The 26,603-nt window shown below is 36.0% G+C and overlaps 1 protein-coding gene across 3 annotated transcripts in view; it reads right to left on the bottom strand.

Moving 5' to 3' along the window:
- The window catches only part of LOC131029377 (probable CoA ligase CCL8), a 285,390-nt gene extending 269,195 nt beyond the window's left edge, over window positions 1-16,195 (bottom strand). The window contains exon 1 of one of the 3 annotated variants that reach the window (XM_057959841.2): window positions 15,964-16,195. The gene's annotated coding sequence lies outside the window, so the exon portion shown is untranslated. Of the gene's footprint in view, window positions 1-15,958 lie in introns of all 3 variants that reach the window. The other 2 variants (XM_057959840.2, XM_057959842.2) reach the window with 2 other exon arrangements.
- Between the last annotated feature and the right edge of the window lie 10,408 nt (window positions 16,196-26,603).

Here is a 26,603-nt window from a genome sequence, read left to right as displayed (position 1 = left end):
AATAATCTACTTCAGCACACTTCGCGACCAGCAACATGAACACTCAAAAAACACTCCAAACAACTGAAATGCATACATAAATCTACAACATTGTTCTTCAATCCACTCCTTTGAATGAAGAGAGGTCACAAGCTCAACTAGTTTCTGTATTGCAAGCAAGAAATCAACCGGTAGCTAGGAGGTATGCATTCCCCGAAGCTTCATTCCAAGTTTTGGCAGCACTTCGTTATAATTTCTTCATGGATACTGTTGCCACAAAAGCTCGCACCCTTGCTGAGTTATCAACTCAACAACCTCGTGAAACATGGAAACAACCCCGAAGTGTGGGACCTTGCGCAAGGGGGTTGAATCTCCGAAGAAGGCCGGCTTCATTCTCAATCCTAGTGCAGGTGTTGAACCAACTCAACACTTCAAAACTTACTCCTAAGCCTATCCTAACAGCTTGCAAAGGAAAAGGGAAGAGAGAAATGCTTAAAATAAAAGGGGGTGATGCACCAAGATCAAAGGTGTTTCTCTCCCCACCCAAAAAGGCACAAAAAATCAACTGAAATACCCAAGAGATGCATAAACTTCAGTTGCATGAATGACCCCAATGCATGTATGGAGGTTAGAACTTGATGAATGCCAAGAGGGGAGAAGGTTTCCCACAAGTCACACTCAGAAATAAATTAACACAACATATATGAGAGAAGAGCCACAAAACATACACCTATGATGAAGGTAAAGAAACATACACAACATGCATAAGTTGAAAGAAGGCAAGAATGATAATTTCAATTCATTCAAAGGCCAATGGCCAAACTTACAGTTGCAGAAATGCAAAATATACAAATCTTTAAGAGAAGTGAAAGAGCATAGAATTGCTCAAGCCAGGAGGGATAGAACCCTTTACAATGAGGCCAAACAGCCTTGTATAGAAAAACTAGTTGCAAGAGTTGTTGGAGCATTAAAAACCTTGAGTGTCGATCACACTATCTAGAAGTGTTGCAAGCCGGAAGGAAGTCGGAAGACTTCGGAAACTCGGGTTCCCAAAGTGGGGAAGACTAAGGAAGGGATCTCGGAACTTCAGGATTCCAGAGTCGGAACTTTGGGATTCTGGAGTTCCGGGGAGAGGAGAGGAGGCCTAGCAAAGGAACTTTGGAACCTCGAGGTTCCAGAGTTCCGAGGGAACTTAAAAAGGCAAGGAGCGAACTTCAGAACCACGGGGTTCCGAAGTTCCGAGAAAGAGGAAGGAGACCAAGGGAAGGAACTTCGGAACCTCGGGGTTCTGGAGCTCCAGGAAGGAGAAAGGAGACGCAGCAAGGAAAAGGAACTTCGGAACCTCGAGGTTCCGAAGTTCTGGGGAACTGGAAAAAGGGGCTAGAAAGGAACTTCGAAACCTCGGGGTTCCAGAGTTCCGGGGAAGAGGGAAAAGGAAGCAAAGGAAGGAACTTCGAAACCTTGGGGTTCCAGAGTTCCGGGGAAGAGGGAAAAGGAAGCAAAGGAAGGAACTTCGGAACCTCGGGGTTCCGGAGTTCCGAGGGAGAGGAAAAAGAAGCTAAGGAAAGAACTTCCTCCAAACAAGACAACACTTCACACTTCCTAATTCCACTACTTTTCACTTTGATCAACTGGGGCAGCACCGGTCCATGGATCGTATCTCTGATCGGTTCTCACTGATGGACCAAGGGTGTCATAAAATGACAACAGAAACCCTCAAATGAAGGCCAAGGCACTTATTTATAACCTTCTCCCCAAATCGAACTTCTTCTCCCTCCAATATGGGATTAAACAATGGCATTCAAATTTCCTTTAATTTACATTTCATTTCACTTTTCAATACCTCACCAAGTCGCCCAAGTCACATCCACCCTTAATCGCCACTTTGATAAATATAATGCTTATAAAATAATATTGATGAAATTGCACTTTGGCATCTCAATATGAAGGTGGAATATTTCGCCAAATAGACTTAGGATAAAAATAATATTTCCCTTCTCAAAGTCATCCAAGATCATAGCAGAGTCACCTTATTAAAAATTGCCAATAATGTGTAAATTAAGCGCTCAACAATGACTTATAAATAATAATATAACTTAGGCAATCTTCCTTAGAAAATCATCCAACTTGCCTTAAGTTACAATTTAATTAAAAACACCATGGCGACCCCTTGAAGTCACAACACAAATTACACCTAGGCCATGGGGAAAATAAAGTATTAAAAAATACTTTTGCTTCCAAAAATTGAATACTGCCAAAATGAGTTGAGGCCAAGGTACTAAACTGCATTGTAGAAAATAGTCACCTAAGTTCGAACACAGGATCCTGCCAAAAATAACACTGCCAAACATAGCCACTAAGCTGAGCTGCAGAACCCCTACCAAAAATAGCACTGCTAAAAATAGTACTTACTATAAATAGCATACTGCTAAAAATGGTGAGTCAAAAGTCATGTTCATCACATTTTGAGCAGCAGTCATGACTTACTAAAAGTAGTAAATCCGGAAATCATCTCCGAAGAATTTGCATGTCAAACCACGTTGGAGCTCTCAAAAAACCCAGAAAAACCTATAAAGAAAACAGCCATCAGCCAATCGTAATTTACTAAAAATAGTAAATTCAGAAATCTTCTCTGATTGGAATGCATGTTATACCATCCTGAAGCTCACAAAAACCCAAAAAGAATCTAGAGAGTAAACTGTAGAACTCCTGCAAACACCTCTCCAAAAACCTTCCTGAAGATAGAAACCCTAATTTAGTCTCTAGTTAGCCTACAGGTTTCCAAAATAGGCTAAGACTCCATCCATCAGTATGGAACTGGGAAGGGGACATTACACATTATTAAAAACCTTCTTGGTCTTGTCTCTACTAGATCGACAATGTTCCCTTAGAAACCCATTTTTGTCACAATTTCACTTGGATATCAAATTGTCAACTTTACCATTAGTCATGTGAGCTAGTTTCTTGGAACCTAGCTTCCCCACCTAACGAGCTTATCCTATTCCATAATCAACATCTAGCAAGGCTCATCAATAGTATCATTCACATTATCCTTGATCAATGAATATAGGAATGCATCACATGGCACCTTCAAAATCTTGACAATGATGTCCATCAAATGATGCTCCTCCTTCATGCAGTTTTCTATACTCCACATTCTCCAAGATAGGATCCACCATGAGTAACTCTTGCTCCATCTTGATAATGCAGGCCTCATGTAGCTGATTGAATATTGCTCTCAATGCATCCCACACCTTCTTGGCAATTTTGTTCCCAATAAAATGAAATAAAGATCAAGAGAAATGCGCATATACAACATCACTTTCTCCTAATCATACAATTATAGTAAGCATCTCTTCTCTAAGGCTGTCAAAATATATCCAACACCTTTGAACAGTCAGCCACAAACCCTTGGCCATGAAGACATGTTCCATGGCTTAGATCTAATCCCTATAGTTCTGTCCCAAAGATTACAAGATTCGAAAATCTGAGCTATCTTAAGAAAGCCCAATACTTATCTAGAAGTATCCAAAGGCTATAACCAAGCACAGTCCTGACTTTGTGTGCATTGTACCTTCTTTGTTGATGCAGAAATGCCATTTACTACTTAGTGATTCACCAATTCAGAAAAGGCATCACAATCACACAATCCAATAGCATATGCTTAGCAGTTGTTGGATCTCTGCCATTCAACCACAAGCATTCTTCTTGCACAATTCACAAGATCAGCCAATCAAAAAAGAAACACATCACCCACTCCAACCCCCAACAACCTTCTCAATTGGCCACCTTACCTTGAGTTAAATGGAAATATTCTTCAGCAAAAGAAAAATGGACCCTTAATGATTTTTTATGAGGAATCCAAAAATATGATAAGATTTGAGAAGTTCATCCTCTTGGTAGAGGTTTCTTTAAAATCCCTAATTCTCCTATGTGATATCTGTTGTGCTCGTTGCACACACGCCCCTATTTCAGGGAACCCCCGTCTTTTGTCTACCCAAATGAGAGAGGGAGGGCCGTAGGAAAGTTCGGATCTTTCTTGAGTCTTTTGGTTTCTATGTAATCCCGTGATAACCCCGAGTCTAGGCGCCAAAGTATGCTGAGAGGTGTGTTGTGTAAAGGGGCAAAGCAAGATTCGGACTTTTACCTCCAGATGTAAATCGCGCATTTTCCCTTGAATGGTCGAGCTTCCAAATAGAAAACCCCAAAGTTCAAATCACGAAAAGAGCCTCTTAGGCCGAAATGAAGTTCAAAAGCTTGCAAAATTGGCTCATAAGGCTGAAATGTAAAGAGAAGTTTGAATTCGCACAAAATGATCTTAAAGGCCGAAAAAGGGAAAGAGACAAGCTAAGTTCACAATTCACCCATTTTAGCCGAAAATAACAAAGGTTAAAAGATCGCAAAGTCCTCTCAAGAGCTGAAACAACCAATAAGTTTAAATCACACCATAGAAGCCGAAGAGTGAGAAGGAAGTCCAAGTTCACAATTTTGGCTCATGAGCCGAAAAGTTAGAAATCTATATCGCACCAAACCATCTTAAAATGCCGAAAATCAAAGAGTGCCAAGTTCACAAAATCCCCTTATAAGCCAAAAGGGGAGAGAAAGGTCTAAGTCGCACAAAACACTTCATTAAGCTGAAAAACTAAAGGTTCCAAATTCGTGCAATATAGCCGAAAATTTCAAAATCGCGCAAACCTCCCAAGTAGCCCGAATTTCAAATGAAGGGCATTTTAAGGCATTACAAAATCGTGCAGATGACTAAAGAGGCCCGAAGTTTTGATGACTTGGGGCTAAAGAGATTACAAAGCCAAAATTCGCACATTTCATGAGAAAGTGTCGAGTTTTGCTAAATCAACTTTGGCGTTTAAAAGCCTAAATTCGGCCTCTCACGTTTTGTAGGACACAAGTGAAAATCACACAAACCTTCCAATGTAGCCGATTTCACGTCAAATGACATAGGCATTTAAAATTCTTGCATTTTGGCTTAATAACCTGAATTTTTGAAAGGTGTTTGTATTTTCACCTTAAGGCCCGAATTTCGTCTAAGAGAACGAATCAAGAGCAAGGACCGAATTTCATATTGGAGAAGAGGGGCACTTAAAGATTAAATTTAATATGATTGTTAAATTAATTTATTTAATTTTTCAAATGATTAATCCAGGTTGAAATTGGTTGTTTGCAGGCCGACGACGTTGAGAAGAGAGAATCGCGATCGACAACGTCGAGAAGAGCTAAAGCGAAAACCTAAACACAGATTGAAGACCTGATCACGATTAAAGATGGGAACGAGGAGCACGGGATCAAAACGACAAAGCGAGGCGCTTCTAATGAAGAACGCATTGTGGAGCGCAGGATCAAAACAACGAAGCACGAGGAAGCGCGCCATCACCGAACGACAAGTTGAAATCCACCTAGTGAGATTAAAGACAAAGAGCATAGGGTGCTACAAAATGTGCAAACTCAAAAATACACAGCCAGATTTAATTCAGAAAGTCAATTTGCAAAATTGAATTGATTAAAGTAAGGAACTGCCTATGGGCCCCATTCAAGATATTTTAAAAGGGACACAGGTCAGTTATCTCCAACTACCAAATTGACCAAATTGACCAAATTGATGTCAAATAGTGGTCGGTAGTTGAGATAGTGGTTGGGGGGATAACTGAGGATTGAATGCGCATGGGTTAAAGCTGCCAAGTTCTAGAAGGCAGATTAGGATTGTTGGATGCAGTCAATCTTGGCCTCTGATTCAATTTGTAAAATCTATAAAGGGCAGGAGGCCTTTCTCTTATAAAGGGTTAGAAATAAGTTAAGAGTTTTTATAGAAGGTTAGATTTTAGTAGTTAGATTATTACGAATATAGTAGAACTACTGCAAAAAGTGTTGTAATGACAACCAAAATCAATATATGAACATTGAAGTATGGTGTTTGTTATCTTGGTTTTCTTTTGTTTGCATGGTTTCCTTCAGCAAGTTTAGATAGATCCTTTATGGTGTGCACGTATTTGATGGATTCGGGTTCATACCATTGGGGATATGTTGATTGTGTATCCTTTTTTATGGTTAGTCTGAGCCTTTAAAATCGTGTTTAGTTCAATTGCAGGTGTCCGTCTGAGCTACACCAGAATTGGGTGTTTAGGCATGCACCTGCAATCTAAAAATCTTCTAAGTCTCCCTTGAAGATTGCACCGTTCTTGTGAGGTTGTGAGTTATTCTAGCCAAGCAGGGATTGGTTATGTCGAATCCGTCTACTCACACACTAGTCTTGTTAATTTTAGGTCTCCTAAACCCTTCTCCTTTATTCCTAGCTTGAGAAATGCAACATCTTAGGATGCAGACCAACTTGTTGCAAACGTAAGTCCCCTTGTGCTCCCAGCAAAACACATCAAATCACTGAGCTATCCCACAGTCATGAACTGACATTTGGAACCTTGAGGTTGTCCCCTTTGATCAACTAAAACAGCATTAGGGATTCCTTACACAAGAGAGGATAGGATACTCAGCAAGAATCATTCTATTCTGCGTTGGCCAGATATAGTTGTAGCAATACGATTTTAGCCACGTCAACACTATCCTTGTGCCAAAAGATGAAAAATGAGGGACTTTATCTCATCCAAATGTTGCAAGGTTCGCATATCTACCACCAAAAAATAATATTGGAGCTCCCAATGATGTCAAATTGCAATTTTCCCTTCAAAAACTCAATCCTGTGTAATGCAAACATGTCTAAATACATCTTGTATTGCCAATCAACACTTTTGTGCACCATGTTTTTGTAGAGAACCAAATATTAGGGCCTTGACTCCTAGTTTCCAATACCATGTGAAAGTTGACATCAATATTCCATAGCCGACAGAAATGAAATATTCAGAAACATGCAAGAGATCTTACACAAAACACAAAGATATGGACAATGTTACACACTTGATCATTTATTTAAAATTACAATGAGGTGTGTTACAGGTTGGCAAATTCCATTTATTTATACATCTCCAATTAATAACATGTAGCTTGAGTTGACTACTCAAGAGCAAACTACACCCACATTCACCTCAATAGATTCCATATTTTAAGAAAATACAGAAGGCCCGATAATTAGAGTTTTAAATTTACTTGATAGCAATTTGGTTAGACCCAAGATGAGGTAGCTTGTGGGGCATTAATGTAAATGTTATCATGTTATAAGATTGGTCCTAACATGGATCGTAGTTTCATTTAGAAAGAATATTGTTCTCTGGTATGAGTATTACTGTATTACTATTAGCTACTGTCAAATGTTTGAGTTAGATAATTGGATTAATAATTAGTGATTCCTTATGGTGATGAATATTAAGTGGTATTCATCTTAAGATTCAGTTGAGTGATGTATTTGCCCCTCCCAGACCTACTAGCTTTTGATTACTAATACTGAATGGTATACATGGAGATGCTATCGTATTCAGAAAATTGTTCTATATGTTGCCAGAGTGTGCAAGGATCCAGATGGGACAATCTATTACATTAATTAACAATTCTACAAAAAGAAAATCAATCATAGAAACAATAACTAAAGCAAGAGCAGTTGTTCTGAATCTACAAAATAACATGTTATTTCTAGAAAATGTCACAAAAAGTCTTGTAAGAGTAAGAACATGCACAAAAATAATGTCATTTTCATTATATGTAAGTAATGAATCATATACACCTCAACAGTGATGAATATTTTGAGAATTACAATTTGTGCAGAAAGACATTTGGCAAAGCTTTTCTGGAAAAAACTACCATGCAAGTTATCCAGAAAAGTTTTAGTAATGAATATGATTAAGTAATAGCTTATTTTATTTTAAATTTCTTTCCCAAGCCAATCAGTTTCAATCTTAGTCTAATCAATCCTTTCTCAACCATTTAAGAGCTCAATCTATCATGAAAATAAAATCCTTCCTCAAGACAATTCATGCTAAACAAACTACTTTGGTCCAAGCCAGTCTATATTAATACTAAATCATTTGACCTGAGTCCTGACTATGATTGGGGAAAACCATACTAAGCAAAAAGTATTGAATGAATTTGCACTTCAAAATTCTTTTGTTATCTCAATTAATTAATAGTATCAGTTTTCTATAATCAAATCAATCTAGGACATTTGATCTCTGATACTTTGATCCAGTATAGAATCTTCTAGGAATCAAGCTAATAGAGTAATTTATCATTGTCCAATTATCTAATACAATCTAATATTTTTCAACATTCTACAACTCTCCAATCTGAGAGTCTATTGGTCGTTTATGAACCAAGTAACACAAGGACTACATTAGCCTTCCTTAAATTGAACCATTCTACAATCATATTAACCTTAAATCAGAAAAGCTAATGGATATTTTTCCTGTCTTGCCTCTTCTGGTCTCACAAGCATACTGGCTAGTCGAGTTTCAGGCTCCTCATTCAGAACAACATTAAAGTTTTATATCACTATCTTCTTCGTGCATTTATCCAGTATTACAGTATTCTTAGCTTCAAAAACAATAAAAAGCAAAAAAACTTTTGCAACTTTCTTTTGAGACTCAATTTACTTGATTATGTGCAAATAGATGAACTATTTTCTTGTTAAGTTACTTCATCAGCCCACTGATTAAATTTGAAGTGAGCACATAACCATTTAACTTTTATATTAATTGTCTGAATGTTATATCCCAAATTTCTGGTTAGCTTTTCTTGTCTTGGTAAGGTTTTCACCTGATAAATATGGGTTTTCTGTCATACCAAACCTAATGTGCTGCATTATAGAAGAGTTTTTGAATCGCATGTAAAGAAAACTCAAGCTCTACTAAAATCCAAATGTATTGAAATTCAAATATTGAACCATGAGTTCAGTACCCTTTAACAACATCCTCGACTAAGATTAACACCTAAATCTACACAATAGATTATAAGCAGTCATACAATCTCTGCATTACTTCTAAAATTGAGATTCTGTCCCATCTGACAGAGTGAAATCCTTGTCCTCGCAACCTTCATTTAATCCAAATGTAACCATCACTTTTCAATTAAAAGACCTCAGTTCGTAGGATGGTTCTTAATTCAAGTTAGTAGTTGCTATTGCCATAACTTCAAGTTGCTAATATAAAACAATATTCTTAGCCTAAAGAACCAATTTTGAATTTTCCACCCTATGACCAATCTTTACAATCTTAACACAATAATAAAATAATACTCTGTAATGACTAATTCAAGCTAAATCATGTTATATCGGATGATCTTCTATCAACTACAAAATACCTACTCCAATTATGCTCTCTAAATGAATTCTGAACTAACTTGTCACTTTCACAGTGATCTTTAATATCTACAATTCTCTCTGTAAATTCAGAAAAAATTTAACCCACCAATTATGCTCATCACAAACTGGGCCTCTTGTTCAGGAGGCCATGGTCTAATGGTAAGGTGGCAATGTGTGCCATGATGATAACCACGTTTTGAGCCCCATTGGGTTTGCTCCTGTTGACGTGTATTTTGTACACCATCATACACAGAATAAAATACCTAAGGGTATCTTATCCTCTCTTGAATAAAGCCTCTAACTGCTGAAGATTCGCATGAAGGATCAGTTAGGATGACTCCAAGGTTCCTTTTGGTAGGGTCTCTACATGTGGATAAGCTTTTCGTGGTATGATGTGATTTGCTGGAATCACAAGGGGACTTACATTTGGTGATTGAATTTCCGATCTACTTTGCTAGAACACAAGCTCTTACTAACTTAGATTAAAAAATGGAAAAAGGATGGGGGTGAAGAGAGGATCTAATCCTAATACTAAGAATGTAGGAGCAATGATTTGATTTTTGATGAAACTCCAACTAGGTCTTGTTTTGACATCAATGGAACATCTACACAAGGCTAGTGCGATCTTCTAGGGAAGCTTTATGATGTTCAAATCATCACCGCAGGCATAGATACCATCCAAGTTGATGCATATCAATGAAGAGGCGACAAATTGAAATTGAGCTTAAGCTGAACGATTCCAGTCGACTACACAAGGCAAGTTTGCAATCAACAAACTGCTAGTAGTATGGATGTACGAATTCCACCATCAATCAATCACATTCCCTCCATTCATTTAATCATCTACCATCTAAGATTGAAGACTCAACAAGAAACCATGCAAATTGCAAGAAAAACGACATATTTCACCATTACTTCAATGAAAATGGAGTTTGTTTACAATCAATGGCAACAATTTCTTGCCTTGTCCTCCTATTCTACTCTCTAACTACTAACTACTTTCGACTATTTCTAACTATCTCTCTCTAATTCTCTCTAAATCTTTTACAAATGAAATGTCTGGGCTTATATAGTGCCCACAATACAATTTGATGGCTTAGATCAATTCAAGATCAATGGCCAAGATTCAACAATGAAAAACCCTAATTAGGGTTTGTTACAATCATTACATAACATTTAATGTTTGACCAATGATAAAATTGTATTGCTTGGACACATGTCCCTTTTAGAAAAATCGACCAATGGATAGCCGGGGTAGGTACATCGGAGTTTGTGCCACCTTCCATGAGTTAAGTACATTGAATCTGGACATGCTGAGATGGACTTCACTGATTGGAGAAATGATGACTAGGACGCCACCTCATTTGACACTTGGAACTTGGTAGATATTCAACTTGATGTTGTTGAGAAGCTTGCTTTAATTAATTCATCTGGTATTATCTGCTTCCTCAACGAGCCCTTGTTCTAACTCCTTTTGTCCTTGATGTGCAAGACGATGATGTACCTCGCCTTGGAACACTGGATTGAAAGAGTTCGCCCTTGTCCTGGCTTGATCGTCCTGGCGAAGACCGTCCTTGATCCGGCTTGATTTTCCTTGAAGAGATCTCCATTTGATGCCTACACAACATTTCAGAATTAGTACCATGATTTTGCAATACATAACATAAATTAGAGAGCAAATTTTAGGAAACTTAATGATAAGTCCTTTATTAATCATTTCCTAAAAAAGACTGAGCTAAGGCAAAACAAAATTCCAAAATTCAAAATTAAGGAAATGACGATGAACAATTCAAAATCAAGACAATAAAACCAATATCGCCATACCTCAGGAGAGAGCTAACTCTAGAATGCAAATGAGAAAAATTTGCCTAGGCAAAATTGACGTATAGATAGTCTTCAACGTGATCTTTTCTTCAAAATATCAATTTCGCCACCTTTTGAGTTGTCCTTGACGTGATCTTCAATGCCTTTGACAATTCGCACCAATAGAAACTTCAAGATTCGCACCACCTTGCTTGGAATGAAATTCGCTCCTTTGAATACAACTTCGCACTTCTCAAATCGCATGTGAATGAAGAATGATAATGTGAAAATGAAGATTTCACCACCCTCCCTTTATAGCGCTCACACCACAATTACCATATAGGCCGACTTGGAGATAAAACCACTTTTTAAAATGATTTTTAAATTAAAATGACAAGGCCGACCTCCCTTTGTAGCGCTTCAAATTCGATTTTTATTAATTAATTAATTAATTAATTATTAATGCCTTACGTTTTTTAATTTGCAAATTTCGATTTTAATAAAGGCAAAAATAATTAATAAAAGATCAACGCCATATTAAATGCTAATTAAATTAGATTTTCAATTTTATCGAACTTAGCATTTAAGGAAATTTGAATTGTTTATTTGGCGCCAAAACTATGAAAACAAAGGGGACGTACCTCATCGCTCTGGTCCCTTGGAGAGGGACAGGAGCGATTTTGCTCTTGTGGGCCTCATTTCACTTCATCACCTTCGAAAATTATATTCAACGGATTCGCAATGCCTCCTTTCATTCATTCCTGCCTTGAGATCGATTGAAATTTGGCGAGAAAATCATCTACAACAAAAATCGCTCTGGTCCCTTCCTGAGGGACAGGAGCGAACTTAAGCATTTTGGTCCTTTGTTGACGTTTGATAATCTTCAATTTGTCTTCAACGGGTTCGATTGACCTCCTTTCTTGCCTTGGAACATAAAATTTGCTTGATCTTTACCCAGATCGTACCTTATGAAGAATTTCGCTCTGGTCCCTTGGTGAGGGACAGGAGCGCATCGCCTTGGTCCTCCAGTGAGGGACAGGAGCGAAATTCGCTCTGGATCCTTAGTGAAGGACGGGAGCGAAATTTGACTTTTCGCACTCTCTATCAGGATAACTTTTATGGAATATAACATTTAAGTATAAGTGAAGAAATGTTTCTTCTTTCTTATACTTTAAGTTATATTCCATATATACTTTCAGGATGTTTGAGAGTGGTTTCAGACCTCCAGGAGTTATATTGCAAAATCTAGTTTTTGGAGGTTTTTTCAGTTTCCAGACTTAGTCAAATTTCAGGATCAGGGCATTCCAGACTTAGCCAAATTTCAGGATCAGGACTTCACTCAAGCCGGACCTGTTACCCTGTTGATCTCCCCGACAGCACTTCAAGTTATATTCATTTGATAAAATATACCTCTTTGGACCTTTTCACATCGTCAAGACGTTAAAATCCTGCAAGGACAAAGCAAAATTGGATTTGTAGCTCCGGTCCTTCACTGAGGGACAGGAGCGATTTTCCTCCTGGAGGCATTTTTGTGCTCATGAAAATCTTCAATTTATATTCAATGGAAAGATCTCGCCTTTCTCCATCATTTCCAATTCGTAATTCATCTGGACTCTGCAGGAATAGTGAGATATTTGAAAACGAGCTCCCGTCCTTCGCTGAGGGACAGGAGCGATTTTGCTCCTACAGGCCAAAATAACATGATTTTTCACATTTTAACACTTCACAAGGCAAAAACAAATCATTTCCAATGCCTAGGATCAAAATCAAAAAAGGTCAAAATTTGGTCAAAATATTCAATCAGACAAAAATTCACATTTCACTTCAACACTTAGACAAATTTAAGCTCTGCATCAACATTCCAATTGAAAATTAGACCATTCTGGCGAATTCATTGCATTCAAAAATTGCATCCTTCGAAAAGGAAGCTCAAAAGCTCTCAAAACGACTGGATTCTGGCCTGAAAAGACAGAAGTTAAAACCCTAGGGGTTGACCCTAAATCCAGACGACTAACTGACTAACAAAACCCTAAAAAAGCAAAGCGAAAACGAACAAAACGAGCAAAAAAAAACATGGGTCCCCATTTGCAATGGGGCGATGTGTGAAAATGTCACAACAACTCCCCTACTGATCATGTGGCTGGTTGATTAAACATGCCACCACCAAATAATGCCAGGTGCAAGCTTTGAGTGAATTTTAACAGACGAGAAAACCTTTGGACTTTACTAATGCCACCAGCAGATAAAGTCCAAAAGCAAGTCATGGATGAATTTCAATGGAAGAGACACCACTAGCAGCTTACCATTTCATATTTCCTAACTAAATAAACAAACTAGGCATCCTATAATTCATTGCATCACACATGGCTTAAAAGAGAGACTTTGAACGAGAGCAAAATGTTGGATACCTTCAAGTTGGTTCTTTACCCTAGTCACATTATCATAGATATTTTCAGTTGAGGCAGCACATAGGAGTGGGGGATATTAACAATCCTTCCAACTACCGGACCATCATGATCAATCCTTTGTTTGAAAAGCTGTTTGGCAGCACAGTTGAGCACAGAATCACCAAGTGGACAAAAGTAAAGAAAAAGGAGCAAAAGGGCAAGCAGGCTTCAGACCAAAACATTCGACAATTGATCACAAGATTACTTTAACGCACATCATTGAAAAAGCATGGAATGAGAAGGAGGAACCTTATTGTTGTTTCCTCGATTTCAATAATGCTTTTGACACAATTCCTAGGCCTTAAGTTATGGTGTAGAATGAAGGATCTTCGTGTCCCAATGCAATTTAAAGTGGCTGTCCACAGGCTTTAAGAAGAGGTTCGGATAAAAATCAGAACTCATGCAGGTACATCAAAAAAGATATTGTAGTTTAAGCAAGGTTGCCCATTATCTCCTACTCTCTTTGGCCTTTATATCAACAACCATGAAAAAAGGTTGAATCTAGAGGGGTGATGGTGTTCTCCTAGGAGAATATGTAGCCCGGCTTCTATTGTATGCCGGCGATCTTATTTTGATTGCTAGATCTGCCCAAGGGCTACAAGAGCATTTGTTTCCCCTTGAGAACTTTAGCAAAGATGAGGATATGCAAGTTAATACTAGCAAAACAAAGATCATGATCTCCTCGAATAGAAAGAAAACAAATCAGTCTGGGCTTTATTTTGAAGGAAGTATCATAGAGGAAGCAACGGAGTATCAATACCTTAAGATTCACTTCAACAATAAGCTTAGTTGGGAAACTTGCAAAAGGAAAATAACTTTTGGAGGGTAGAGAGCACTTTTTTATCTTCATTATATATGCGGAGAGGTAGAGTTATGGCATTGGAAACTATTCAAACTCTATTTAGGCTATCAGTAATTCCATTGGTTCTTAATGTGAAATTTAGGCTAGAAATAGGATTGGAAAACTATTCAAACTCTATTTAGGCTATTAGTAATTCCATTCCATTGGTTCTTAATGTGAAATTTGGGCTAGAAATAGGATTAGAAAACTATTCAAACTCTATTTAGGCTATTAGTAATTCCATTGGTTCTTAACGTGAATTTTGGGCTAGCAATACTTTTGACACCAAAAGGATGCAAATAGAGAGAATTCATAAAAACTTAGTCACAAGCAAATTCAAGTTAAAAGCATTGGTCCCCTACGAGATTCTTCTATCTGAAACAAGCACAATTCCTATTGAAGTCATCGCTATGGTGTGTCTTTTAAGATGTCTGAAAAAAATTGAGCAAATAGAAGCAAATTGCTGGCTCTATGTTGTCCTTAAAGATGTCTTGAGCGAAAGAAAGAAGTCATGGATGAAGCAAATTCGCAGGTGGATGAACAAATGGCACATTCACTTGAATGCTTTCCCTAATAATGGTAAAGAAATAAAGACTTTTGTTGTATATAAAATTCACAAGACTACATGGGAAAAGACATTAGGGAGAAAGAAGAAATACTACCTTGAAGAGTTTAACCCCACTTCGAAATATCAGCAAAATACCTATCTAGAGGCCAATATCTCTTCAAGGTCAAAGATTCTCATTGCCCATTTGTGGAATAATTCGCATCATCTTCAATGTGAAACACATAGATGGAAAAGGCCAAAGGAGGTTTCAGAAGATAGAGTACGTGACTTTTGTACAGCAGAGATAGTGGAAATAGAACAACACTCTATTCTGAATCATAAAATGTACAAAGACATCCGGATCAGGTACATGAGTAATTTGACAACTTTTTTTCAAGATTCATTCGGTGAGGAGAAGGTTGAGAGAATGAAAGAGAACATTATCAAATTATATACCAGAAGATCAGCACTTTACAAAACAAAAATAAAAGGTTTGCTGTATTATAGGCCATATTTGATCTCGTGGATGTTAAAAGTCTTCTACTCTATTCTAAATTGTGACTTCAAGGACTACAAAACTCATATGTTTGAATCCACCCACAAAATAGCTCTAAGAGCTAGAAATCTTAGGTCAGCCAACTATGGGCCTCTTATACTAAAAGCCAATATCCAAAAAATATACAATCAGACTGCATTTTAATATATATGTTTATATTAACATGACCCAATTTACCATAAACAGAAACAACCTCAGCAATCGAATGCCTATAAAATACTAATCCATTTGACCCGGATGCACAAAACAATGTGGATCACAGAGGCGTAATAATTAAAGGATAAAATAGGTGTGAATTTCCTGCAGCCTAATTGCATATATTCTACATATGTTTTACAGTAATTGCCTTCTTGAGGCTAAATTCTTGCCACTATGTTTTGTTTTCACAGAAATCCAAGAACAGTAATTGCAAAATGTTTGAATTACACCTACGAAATGCTATCTTAAGCTAATCAAGAAAAGACAATTTGTTTTTCTAATATCTTTTTTCAGTTGAAGTGAGACGAATATCAACAATTTAGCTATAGCGTACCTTACTTCGTTTGAATTCAGCTTGGTATTAGTAGAATTCTTCAGTTTGAACAATCATAGAAAAGCATAAAATTCCCAAAGAACATCGAGTTTTGTGAAACTGAATGTCAGGAAATATTTTATTATTTTTATTTTATGATGACCATGGCCCGCCCCATGCCATGCCTTCTCCATGCCCATCATGCCATGACGCCAATCATTCCCAGGCTCGTACAATCCGTCACATCCGCGAGTTACATCCCTCTTACCCACTGCGGACTTGACCTTGGTTTTTTCATTTATTATGTTTTTATTTTTTTTAAGTTATGATGAGTAAAATAATAAATATTATAAATAATGAATTATATATTTAAATTTTTAATAATAATTTATATGTTTAAATTTTTAATTTTTAAATTTTTAAATAATTTTAATAAAAGAATATTACAATATATAATTAATTGTAAGATATATACTATATATAAATTTTAATAATATTATTTCAAAAAACAAAAATACTTATATAAGTAAATAATAGTTTTTTTTTTAAAATATATTTACTTTCTAAATTAAAATAATTAATTGATTTTAAAATAAAAAATAAAAAAATAATTTTAAAATGAAAAATAATTAAATGATTTTAACATAAGAAAAAACTATATATAGTTTTAATATTTTTAGTATGGAAAATAAAAATTATCTCCGTTTTTTCCCCAACGTAGCCATTGCCCATGGAGAAGGCATGGCATGGGGCTAAGTGCCATGCCATATTATCACTGTGTTGTTAGTTGGGAGAAATGGAGCTTTGAATGTGCTGCGCCGATTCTTAACTGCTCATATGATCCCCACGTGATATTATTTAGTGAAAGTCCTGTATCATTCATACACCGTTTTCTCGATATCTGTATTCATAAATTCTATTTGGTTTTTTGTTTAATATTGGAATATGATGTTAATTCTTATGGGTAAACCTCTGATAGATCTGCTATTGCTTTTTTCATCAGACACCAACTAAGAATTAAAAATCAAGAAAGAGTTAATGCCAAAAATTGAGAAAGCATGGCCCATAAAGGGAAAAACACTAAATTATTGCAAACAGGAAAAAAGTAGTCTTTCTGTTTGGTTGGTTGGGTGTTTGGAGGTAGAGACCAGGTATATACCTATTTGAAACGGAAATAAAATACACCGTTTTGTCCTTTCAAATATATATATAGTTGCTAAAATGTTATTAAGGGTAGGTATGTAGCAACAAATTCTTATCATTTTAACATGTTATAAATGATCATTTAACAAATAAAGTAATTATAATGTTTAAGATATAGGGAAAGCATACTAGTATGTATCTACATATCTTAAATAATACATTGGAATTTGATAAAACAAAATTGTCTTCTATGTTTCAGATCAAATTATTTATAGCTATTGTGCTAGCTTTTGGGTAGTCACAACGCACATTGTGGAATCTATTATGCATGCAAAGGTCAAAAAGTGGTCATTTCAAAGTGTCATTCTATACCTACTTAAAGATGCCCCAATAACCATGCACTACAACCACCTCAGAAATGGCCAATACTTATGCACAAATGTCTCCGTAGTTGTGCGTTATGGATGTTGATGTCTGAGTATTCGTCTGCAATGGGTACCAAAGTCTCAGTATTTGTGCACTATGGGTACCCAAAACTTTGCACGAATAGCCACCCATTTTACATGTACATGGGGTAAAATGGGTGGTTATTTGTACATGTGAAATTTATTAATGGGCTTTTAGTTATCATTTTTTTGTTTCTTTAAAGTTAGTAATTGGTGGGGTTGGGTGAGCAAGGAGTGAACTGTAATCGGAACATGGATGGTAACTAGTGCTCTTCTCCTAGGGGTTTTTAATTAATTTTATTAAAAAAATGTTGATGTTGTTTCTTATTGTAGATTTTGATTAAAATTCTGTTCATTTGCCAAATAGTACTCTTTCATATAGGATAGTTAGGTTGTCCATTTGTATATAATATATATTATTCATAATTGAGCAAAATAACAATAGTATACTGAAAATTATTTTTGTGTAATATAACAAAGTTTAAATTTTAAGAACTTTTGTTTTATCTCTTGGTAATTAAGATATTAAAATTTTTGAAATTGCATTAACTTAAATTATGTTGTCAAATCATTTTCTAGCTAATATAAATCATATTTTAAAGGGCATTCAAACAACAAAAGCTCGTTAGGTGTCGTTTAAATTAGGATAAACAAGTTTCTTTAGTTGAATATCAATAACTAACTAACCCATAAACATTATATAATGATAATGTGTATACCTATGTCATTTCTCATTTAGTTTTGTGTGCACCTCAATGAAATGTCTCAAATGCAATAAAATGTCAACAAGTGGCACACTCTTGTGCTAAGTTTGGTTTATGCTCCAATCCCTATACATCCATTTTTCCTCCCTCTTACACTTGTTCATAGGCATTCACCATTTAGTACTCATTATACCTCATTCACACTTACCTCAACAAATTCACACCTTGCCTTGAGATTATCATTTCAATGTTAGTTCATTTTCATGTCACATGAGATAAATCTCACAACACACAAAAATGAACTTCAAATTTAAAATTTAAATTCAAATTGCAAGGGTCTCAGCCCTTCCTACTAGTCATTATAAGCCAACTTAACACATGTTTTTGTGACATGTTGATATGTTTTGGTATTTAACGGCATTTAATGTGTAATTATTTCATATGGATAAATAAGGAGAGATCATTAGAACATATGTCATTTTTTTCTAAAAGGGTAAATAACCTCATCTACATATAGGTCATCTACATGCTTATGTATGTTGTCTTTAATATCACTCCTCAATGTTAAGACAACCCAACAAGGGGGTTGACATAGGAGAACATGTTCTCTATAGAGTTGTCAATCTCCTAGGGCATCCATAAGCAATGCCTTGATAAAATTTAACTAGTAACAAGTTAAAAGTGAATAGATTTACTAAAGCAACAATTGATTAGATCAGTTTCATGTGGCACAATTTAGTTTTATGCATCTTCAATATTTGTGGATGGGGATCAAACCATAGAAGCTCAATATTAAATGACACATAATTCCAAGATTGCACATACTATAACACATCATAGGCACAATCACTTTTTGAAATGTGATAAGTTTTTTTTTTTTTTTTTTTTTTTTTTTTTATAGGTAATTGACTGAAGCCTGAATAGCTTTTGACTGGAGCTATGAACCAATGGGGCCACAGTAGGGGGCCCCATCCCCATTACATATCTTTGAATTATTATTATTATTATTATTATTATTATTATTATTATTATTATTATTATGTTTGATTAGATTGACCCCAAGACCTTCCCCATCCTTTGGAAGGCCAAGAGTCACAACTTAGAATTTCACTTTAGATGTCCCTATTGGGAATTGTACTTGGGTCTCCACAATGAGAACCCAGTGTTTTAACCAGTTAAGCTCAACCCCTTGGACGCACTGTGATAAGTTAATTCTACATGACGTCAACTATATTAATTCATCATTAATCATAGAGCTAAGTGCCATATCCTCTCATTTAACTATCACACATATTATTATTCATATATTGACCTAGCTCTAATTTATCTAGGTTAACTCGTTGTCATCAATTGTATTTATTTAACGAGCTTATATTTATTTATCTATAGTATTTTGTTTTACATTTTATTGGTGAACTTGACATAGCTTACACCTATTAGAGTTTTACCTTTTACATTAGGGTTTCAAAGGTAAGTTATTCTCTGGCTTTTATCCAATTTATAAATCTAATAATGGTTGATTTCTCTCCTTAGTAGCTTGATCTATTTTTAGGGTTTATTATCCAAATGTTGGCAAGAGGCACTGCATAGGGTGTCAAATGTTGGCATTGATGGCAACTCTAGTCAGAAATCCTATCTGCAATGTGTGATATGATCCTACTGGAAGTCAGAATGAAGATTTGATTAAGTTCGGTGAGTAAGAATAGTGCATCCTACAGAATGCAGTATTTTGGTTGGCATTTCATTTCGGTTGAATATTTTGTGTTGCAGAGCTAGAGGAAGATAAATAGATTTTTGGAGTACATTATTCCAAACTCTTAGCCTCCAGTGATGATTGTTGTGTAAGTTAGAAGATCTGATGTATAGGTTTTTGAGTTGAACAATGTGGTATGTGTTCGCTCCACCAATAGGAATAATAACTATAGTTAAAGTCTCAACCCAAAGTTTGGGCATTCACTCTATGAAGTTACTATCTCCATAACTGAAGTTCATTTTATTGTCAACCAGGGACGTATTACTTGAAATGGGTTTGCATTATATATGCACTAAGTTCCTGCAATAGCTATCTTGCATTACTGCAGCAACTAAAATCTAGTTGGGAAAAGCAAGCAAGAATTAAAACAACTAAATGGCTACAGGAAAACTTTTCATTAACATAAAATTCACTTAAAGAAATGTTAACTAAGCCCAAAGTTGTCAAACAGGAATTACTCTGTTTGCTTTGGCTGCGGGAACAGTCAATGGATCTGTTTCCAGTGGTTGCAGGAATAGTCAATGCCACGACATCTACTGCGGCAGAAAAAGGAAAACTAAATTTAACAAAGGCACGGGATCACTCACCAAGTGGGCCCTCTTGGATGAGTGTATCCAGGCTTCCAAAATAACTCTAAGTGCTCAAAATAACATAACTTTATTCATTGTTTTTCAAAAGTCGATAAATCATTCAAAATGAAAGAAAACTAAAACACTTTGCATCTTTATTTCTAAATCTTCTGCTCTTTTTTCATCTCTTTCTTTCTAACCTCAGAGAAGAGACAGAGACACTTATTTAAATAAAATTACAAAAACTTCCTATAATTAAGATCACGCCGATGAAAAGAGGCGGATAACATTCATGAAGGAGAAGAGTCGGAGTTAAGCCACTAAAAATGTGGATCTACACCAAACCACAGCCAAGATTATAGTGTGGCGGTATTACAAGATTGATGCTCACTAAAGCCAGACATAAATGAATCTTGCGTGAATCTTGCGTGCCCTGCTACTCCTTTATCGTTCCTCATGCCCATTATCCTCTTCGCTAACTCAAACTCTTAGTCACCCCTTGAATAACTCAAGTTGCCTTCTCGACGTGACAGGACAACCTTCTCCGCAACATCTCATTTATTCCTACAATCGAAAAGAGAGAACATACAAGCATATACATATCTATTTTAATTAATCATAACACTTATTCATTTCACACATGATATCACCTATGACAATCTGTATGGCAACATAACAAATCACCTGGCTGCAGGAATAACTAGCATGGCAATAGGATTAATTGGCAAAGACAAAATATGATTTAATGGGTTTAGCTAACATTTGAAATGCATACAATCAAACTTTAATACATCATTACCATCCCATTATACAAGTAAAAACATGACAAAAATTTATGAGTTCTAGGAATAAAAGGAGCTAATATCTCAGCTCATCAGTATGGGAAACATGATTAGTTGATCATTATGCGGAATTGATGGAGTAATTTTGGTGATTGTTCTTATGATCGAGGATGTTTAGCCGACATCTACAAAGTGTGTAGATAATTCTTTTTGGTCTGTATATGCATTGGAGTTCGGATTGAGCCGACTATGTATGCATGTTTCATTCTTTGGATAGTGTTCTTAAAGCCGACATGTAGAAGACCTAATTTCATGTTGCGGATATAAAATACTGATGGATATGATCACTTTTGGATATCAGTGTGTGTGAAAAATGATTGCGATCAATTATGTGTAGTTTCACATGCGCAAGTGAAGGATTTGTGCTCTGGTATATTGCAGAACAGTGGAACAGAGTAGTATGAGTTGAAGTGTATGCAATATGTATAATGAGCTTAACCGAAACTATAATTTGGTATTGGTAGATGCTATTCATTAGTTTATTTCTCTCTTGTGATCTTTGTAATTGTTTGTAAGGCAATGCGCCTTCCCAAGGGTTGTATCCCTCCTTGCTTTGTAAATTGAGCAGTGAGCTCTAAGCAGTGTGCCCGAATGCATATGCATTCCCTTGTAATACTTTTAACAATGTATATTTATAATGTGGGTCTCATCCCCACGGTGGTTTTTCCCTTAACTGGTTTTTCCATGTATAAAATCTTGGTGTTATGGTGTTGTTGTTGATTGCTTTATGTTTCTGCATCTTTCCTTTGTTCATTTGCATTAAGTGGTTGAAAGATCAAGTCAATAATTTTAAAAATTGCAGAACACTGATTCACCCCCTCCTCTCAGTGTTCCTTGATTCCAACAATTGATATAAGAGCCTAGTTCCTCGGAATAAGCCTAACAGCTTGAGGAGGATCTGTGAAGGTGATTCAATGGATTTCGGTAGTCTTTAACATCAACTTATTGTGGCACTTGAGGATCTTGATCAATCCCAAGTAGAGGTTCTGTAGATGAAAGAAAATCTTAAGGATGCTAAGAACTTCATCTATTCATTGAAAAATCAGTTGAACAAGTCGAGAGAGAAGAGAAAGGAACTTGTTGACAAGCTAAAGGAGAAAGAAAGCCAAAACATAGATGACCAAGCCTTGAAAGAGAAGACAGAAGAATGTGAGAAACTTTCTAGAGATAATGCAGTTCAGAAGAATGAGATGGAATCTATTGTGATGAAATTGAAAAAAGGAGATCGAGGAAAGGAAGAAGAATGGGAAGAATCTTGCTCAGTTATTGAAAGATAAATTTGATGAATGTTGCAGACTTGATTGTGAGAATGGCTAACTAACACTTGACCTAAAATAATCTAGACAACATGAGGAAGAGCCTAGAAAGAAGATCCTTCTTCTTAGATATGATCTTGAAGCTACAAATGAGTACAAGGAGAAGTTCAGGATCAGTTCAACCAAACTTAATGAGATGCTTGAAAGTCAAAAGAGTGAAGATGACAAGCAAGGACTTGGGTTTGAGAAAGGTGAAAGCTTTGGATCTGGTCAAAGCAACCCTAAGTCTCAACATCAAAAGAACAAACCTAAAAAGTCTTTGGTAAGGCAATATAATGCTCATAAATTCAATGGTAACTGTTTTGTTTGCAATAAATTTGGTCATATGGCTAGTCAATGCAGAAATAGAATGAATCATAATGCTCCATCTTTCTTCGGTCAATGTTTCAAATGCAATAAGTATCCAGATATAAGTCAAATGAATACAGAAGTATGATGAATAAATTTCCAAATAGAAGGAATATCAAATGTCATGCATGTGGTAGGTTTATGCATGTTGCTAACCAATGCAAATCAAGAAGAAATCAAGGGAATTTTAGGACTAGACAAGGAAATGTTGTATGCTACAATTGCAACAAATCCGGTCACATTGCAAGATATTGCAGAAGCAAAAATGTGAATAGGAATGGTCTGGTAGACAAGAATAAGCATGTGCAAGTAGATCAAAAGGTGAAAGTGAAAGTGGAAGAGATCAAAGATCATATGAAGAATATATATGGGTTAAGAAGAGTGATTCAAATGCTGGGAATGGATCCAAACCTAAGTTTGGTGCTAGAAATTCCTCCGGGAATTGAGTTAAAGCCCCTAGCCTAGGGGGAGTTTTCATGAAAATCTTATGCAACACCCCCTATAGCAGATATGATTTGACAGGTTGGCAGATGTTGTGTTAGGGTATTGCAAATGATATGAGATGATATTTTTGGAATTAATGAACATTGAGAGGGGAGTGAATCGGTGTTCTACAATTTACAAACTTATTAAACTGATTCTTAAACCATTTTGCATAAGAATGAAAGTAAAGTGCAGAAACTTAAACCAATCAACCATAACACCAAGATTTTTACATGGAAACCCGAAAAGGGAAAAACCATGGTGGGATTTGAACCCACAATATTATTTTACTATGGTTAGGAGTATGATAATATTACATAAATGGGAATGCACTTGCATTCAAGCACACTGCCTAGAGCTCACTTCTCAAATACAAAAGAGGGCTACAACCCAGAGGAAGCCTCACTGCCTTACAAATGATTACAATAATGAATGAACTAAACTATAGCATCTACTAATGCCAAATAGCAATTTTGGTTAGGCTCAATTTGACTTTTGTAACTGTTCTATCTTTTTGCTTTGTTTTTCTGCTTTGTCATACACTGAAGCACCAAAATCTTCAATCACATTCACCAAACTTCACACATATGCTCATATAGACTTCTCACACTCATATCATCATTTAAAATGATCAACCAAATTGATCTTCTATATCCGGACCAATAAGACAAATCAATTCACATGTCGGCTTCCAAAAACCGCATAACACACATCATGAAACGTGTATCACCAAGTCTTCTCAATCTGCCCACAAATCCATATGCGGACCCAAAAAAATGATTAAAGGCTTCATACATGTTCAATCAATATCCTCAAACATGAAACCAATCACCGAAATCAGCCCAAAGATTCCACAGCACACGTTACATCAACATAACTCTATTCTTCCTGGATTACCGGATACTAGACCTTCAATCTCGCTCATGGATCAACACCGGATATCAGGATTACGAAATAATCTACCTCAAACCTCGAATCATCTACCTCTATCTCCACAACCAAAATCAAGATATGTACATTGTACTCATGCTTTGCCATACTTATGCCTCAAGCTAATATGACTTCTGGTAAATTAAACCTGTGTACAACAAATATGATTTCTGAACTGAGTTGCCATCAATGAAAACTCCTAAGCATTTATCATGCATCAATCTTCACTGGAACAGTGTCTCTTGCCAACAATCTCCCCCTTTGGTATTGATGGCAACACTATGAAAAATGAATTATATACTCAAAGTTGCAAAACTCCAAAACTTTAAAAAAATCTCCAAAACTCTATAAGCTCAACAATCTCCCCCTGAGGATTTGCACCATTTTTCACCTCACTCTCTTCACCTTTGACAATAATGCCAAATATAGGAATCCACCAAAATCTATATATAGGGATATGTACAATTTCTTACAAAAATTTGAAAATATCTACAAAGATTGTCTTTAGGGACAGCAGGTGATTATCCCAAGCCTTCTTCAAACTCTCCCAAATACTAATCATACCACTGAAAAGATAGGCGTGCATCTTTGCTCCTCTTCTATCTGCCAACACACTCTTGTTCAGAGCATTCATTGCATCTTGCATACTACTCATTAGTGAGTCTACCCAGGGACTGATAAGGCTTTTTACTTCTCCCACTCTGCCCAAAATTATGTCATTTTCCTAATTTAAACTCTTAATCTTATCCAATATACACATAACTTGACCTTCAAAATTGCAAGCGGGGACTGATTGGGGTGCATAACACTAAGATATGCTAGCAGACTTCCCTTCACACTCTTTTATTTTCTTGTCAATGTCCATAGTAAACTTTGGCAAAATTAAACATGACTTGTATATTTGACCATGCCTTCATCTAATGCATCTTGTATATTCTTTGTTAGAGTTATCTTTATTAGCTAATAATTATTTATTTAATTATCAGTCTATTATACTCTAAACTTATTAATCTTGTAATTCTTTAAGGTTTTCACCTTTAGGGTTTCGAGTATCCTTTTATAAAGATTCTCTCTTTGTATTTTAATAACAACTGTAATTATTGAATTGCATTCTTGTTGCACAATCAATATGACTCCTCTTTTCTAGATCTTTGAATTTTGGCCTCCATGGCTTTTTTGCTTCTCTCCTTCTATGACAGGTTTGCATGCAATTGATCTTTGGGAGCTGTAGAGTTGATTTTTCCTCAACTCCAATATGGTATCAGAGCTCCATATTTGCATGCCTCTGTTCTCTTCATGAGATTTTTTGGGCTTTTTCTTCAAATCTGTGTATTCGAGGGTTTGTGCAGTTGTTTTCTTCCATTTCTGGGGGTAGATGATTTTTTGGTACATTTTGGTGCCAAAAGGACCTCACAGTTGGATTTAGAAGGTTGATTTCATGAATTTTGATATATAATTTGTCTATTTTCGGTGACAGGGGCATCTAGGGCATGATTTTTTATTGGCACATTTTTTGAGGCACGTAAATCTATACGAATGTACCTACAAATGCATCAAAAAAATTTCGTCAAATTTTTTTATTATTATTTTTTATTTTTTATACCCTCCTTATGCCCTACAAGACGGGTTTTTTTCTTTTGGTTGTAACTTGGTCATACAGAGGCGCTTTTACAAAAACCTTATATCGTCAGAAAGCTCTTTCTGATCTCTATCCATATCTAGAGGTTTGAACTTTTGATTTTTCTTTTTTGATGGCATTTTTTTCTTTCAAGCTAGAGGTTCATTTTTGCACTCCGGAAGACATAACTTGAGCATCTGAACTTTGTTTTTCGAAAAAATTATATAGTTGGAAAGTTTGTTCTATGTTCTTTCCATTCATATGAATTTTGTTTCCAGATTTTTCTCCAGGTATATTTTATTTAGTTTTTTGCTTTTCAACACTCTAGTGAATATCTTGGATGTTTCAGATCCTTGGATCTCTTTCTTTGAGTAGGATGTCTCGTCTTTGGTTGTTCTTTCTATTTCTGGTCTTTTGTCTCTTTTGATCATTGTAACTTTTTATTTATGCCAACACACTGAGATAAAGTGCCATCATGCATTGTATACTTGGGATCTTGCACATCTTGTGCCTT

The sequence above is a fragment of the Cryptomeria japonica genome, chromosome 3, assembly GCF_030272615.1.
Source record: "Cryptomeria japonica chromosome 3, Sugi_1.0, whole genome shotgun sequence".
Lineage (NCBI taxonomy): Eukaryota > Viridiplantae > Streptophyta > Pinopsida > Cupressales > Cupressaceae > Cryptomeria > Cryptomeria japonica.
This window is presented reverse-complemented; position numbering and strand designations above follow the sequence as displayed.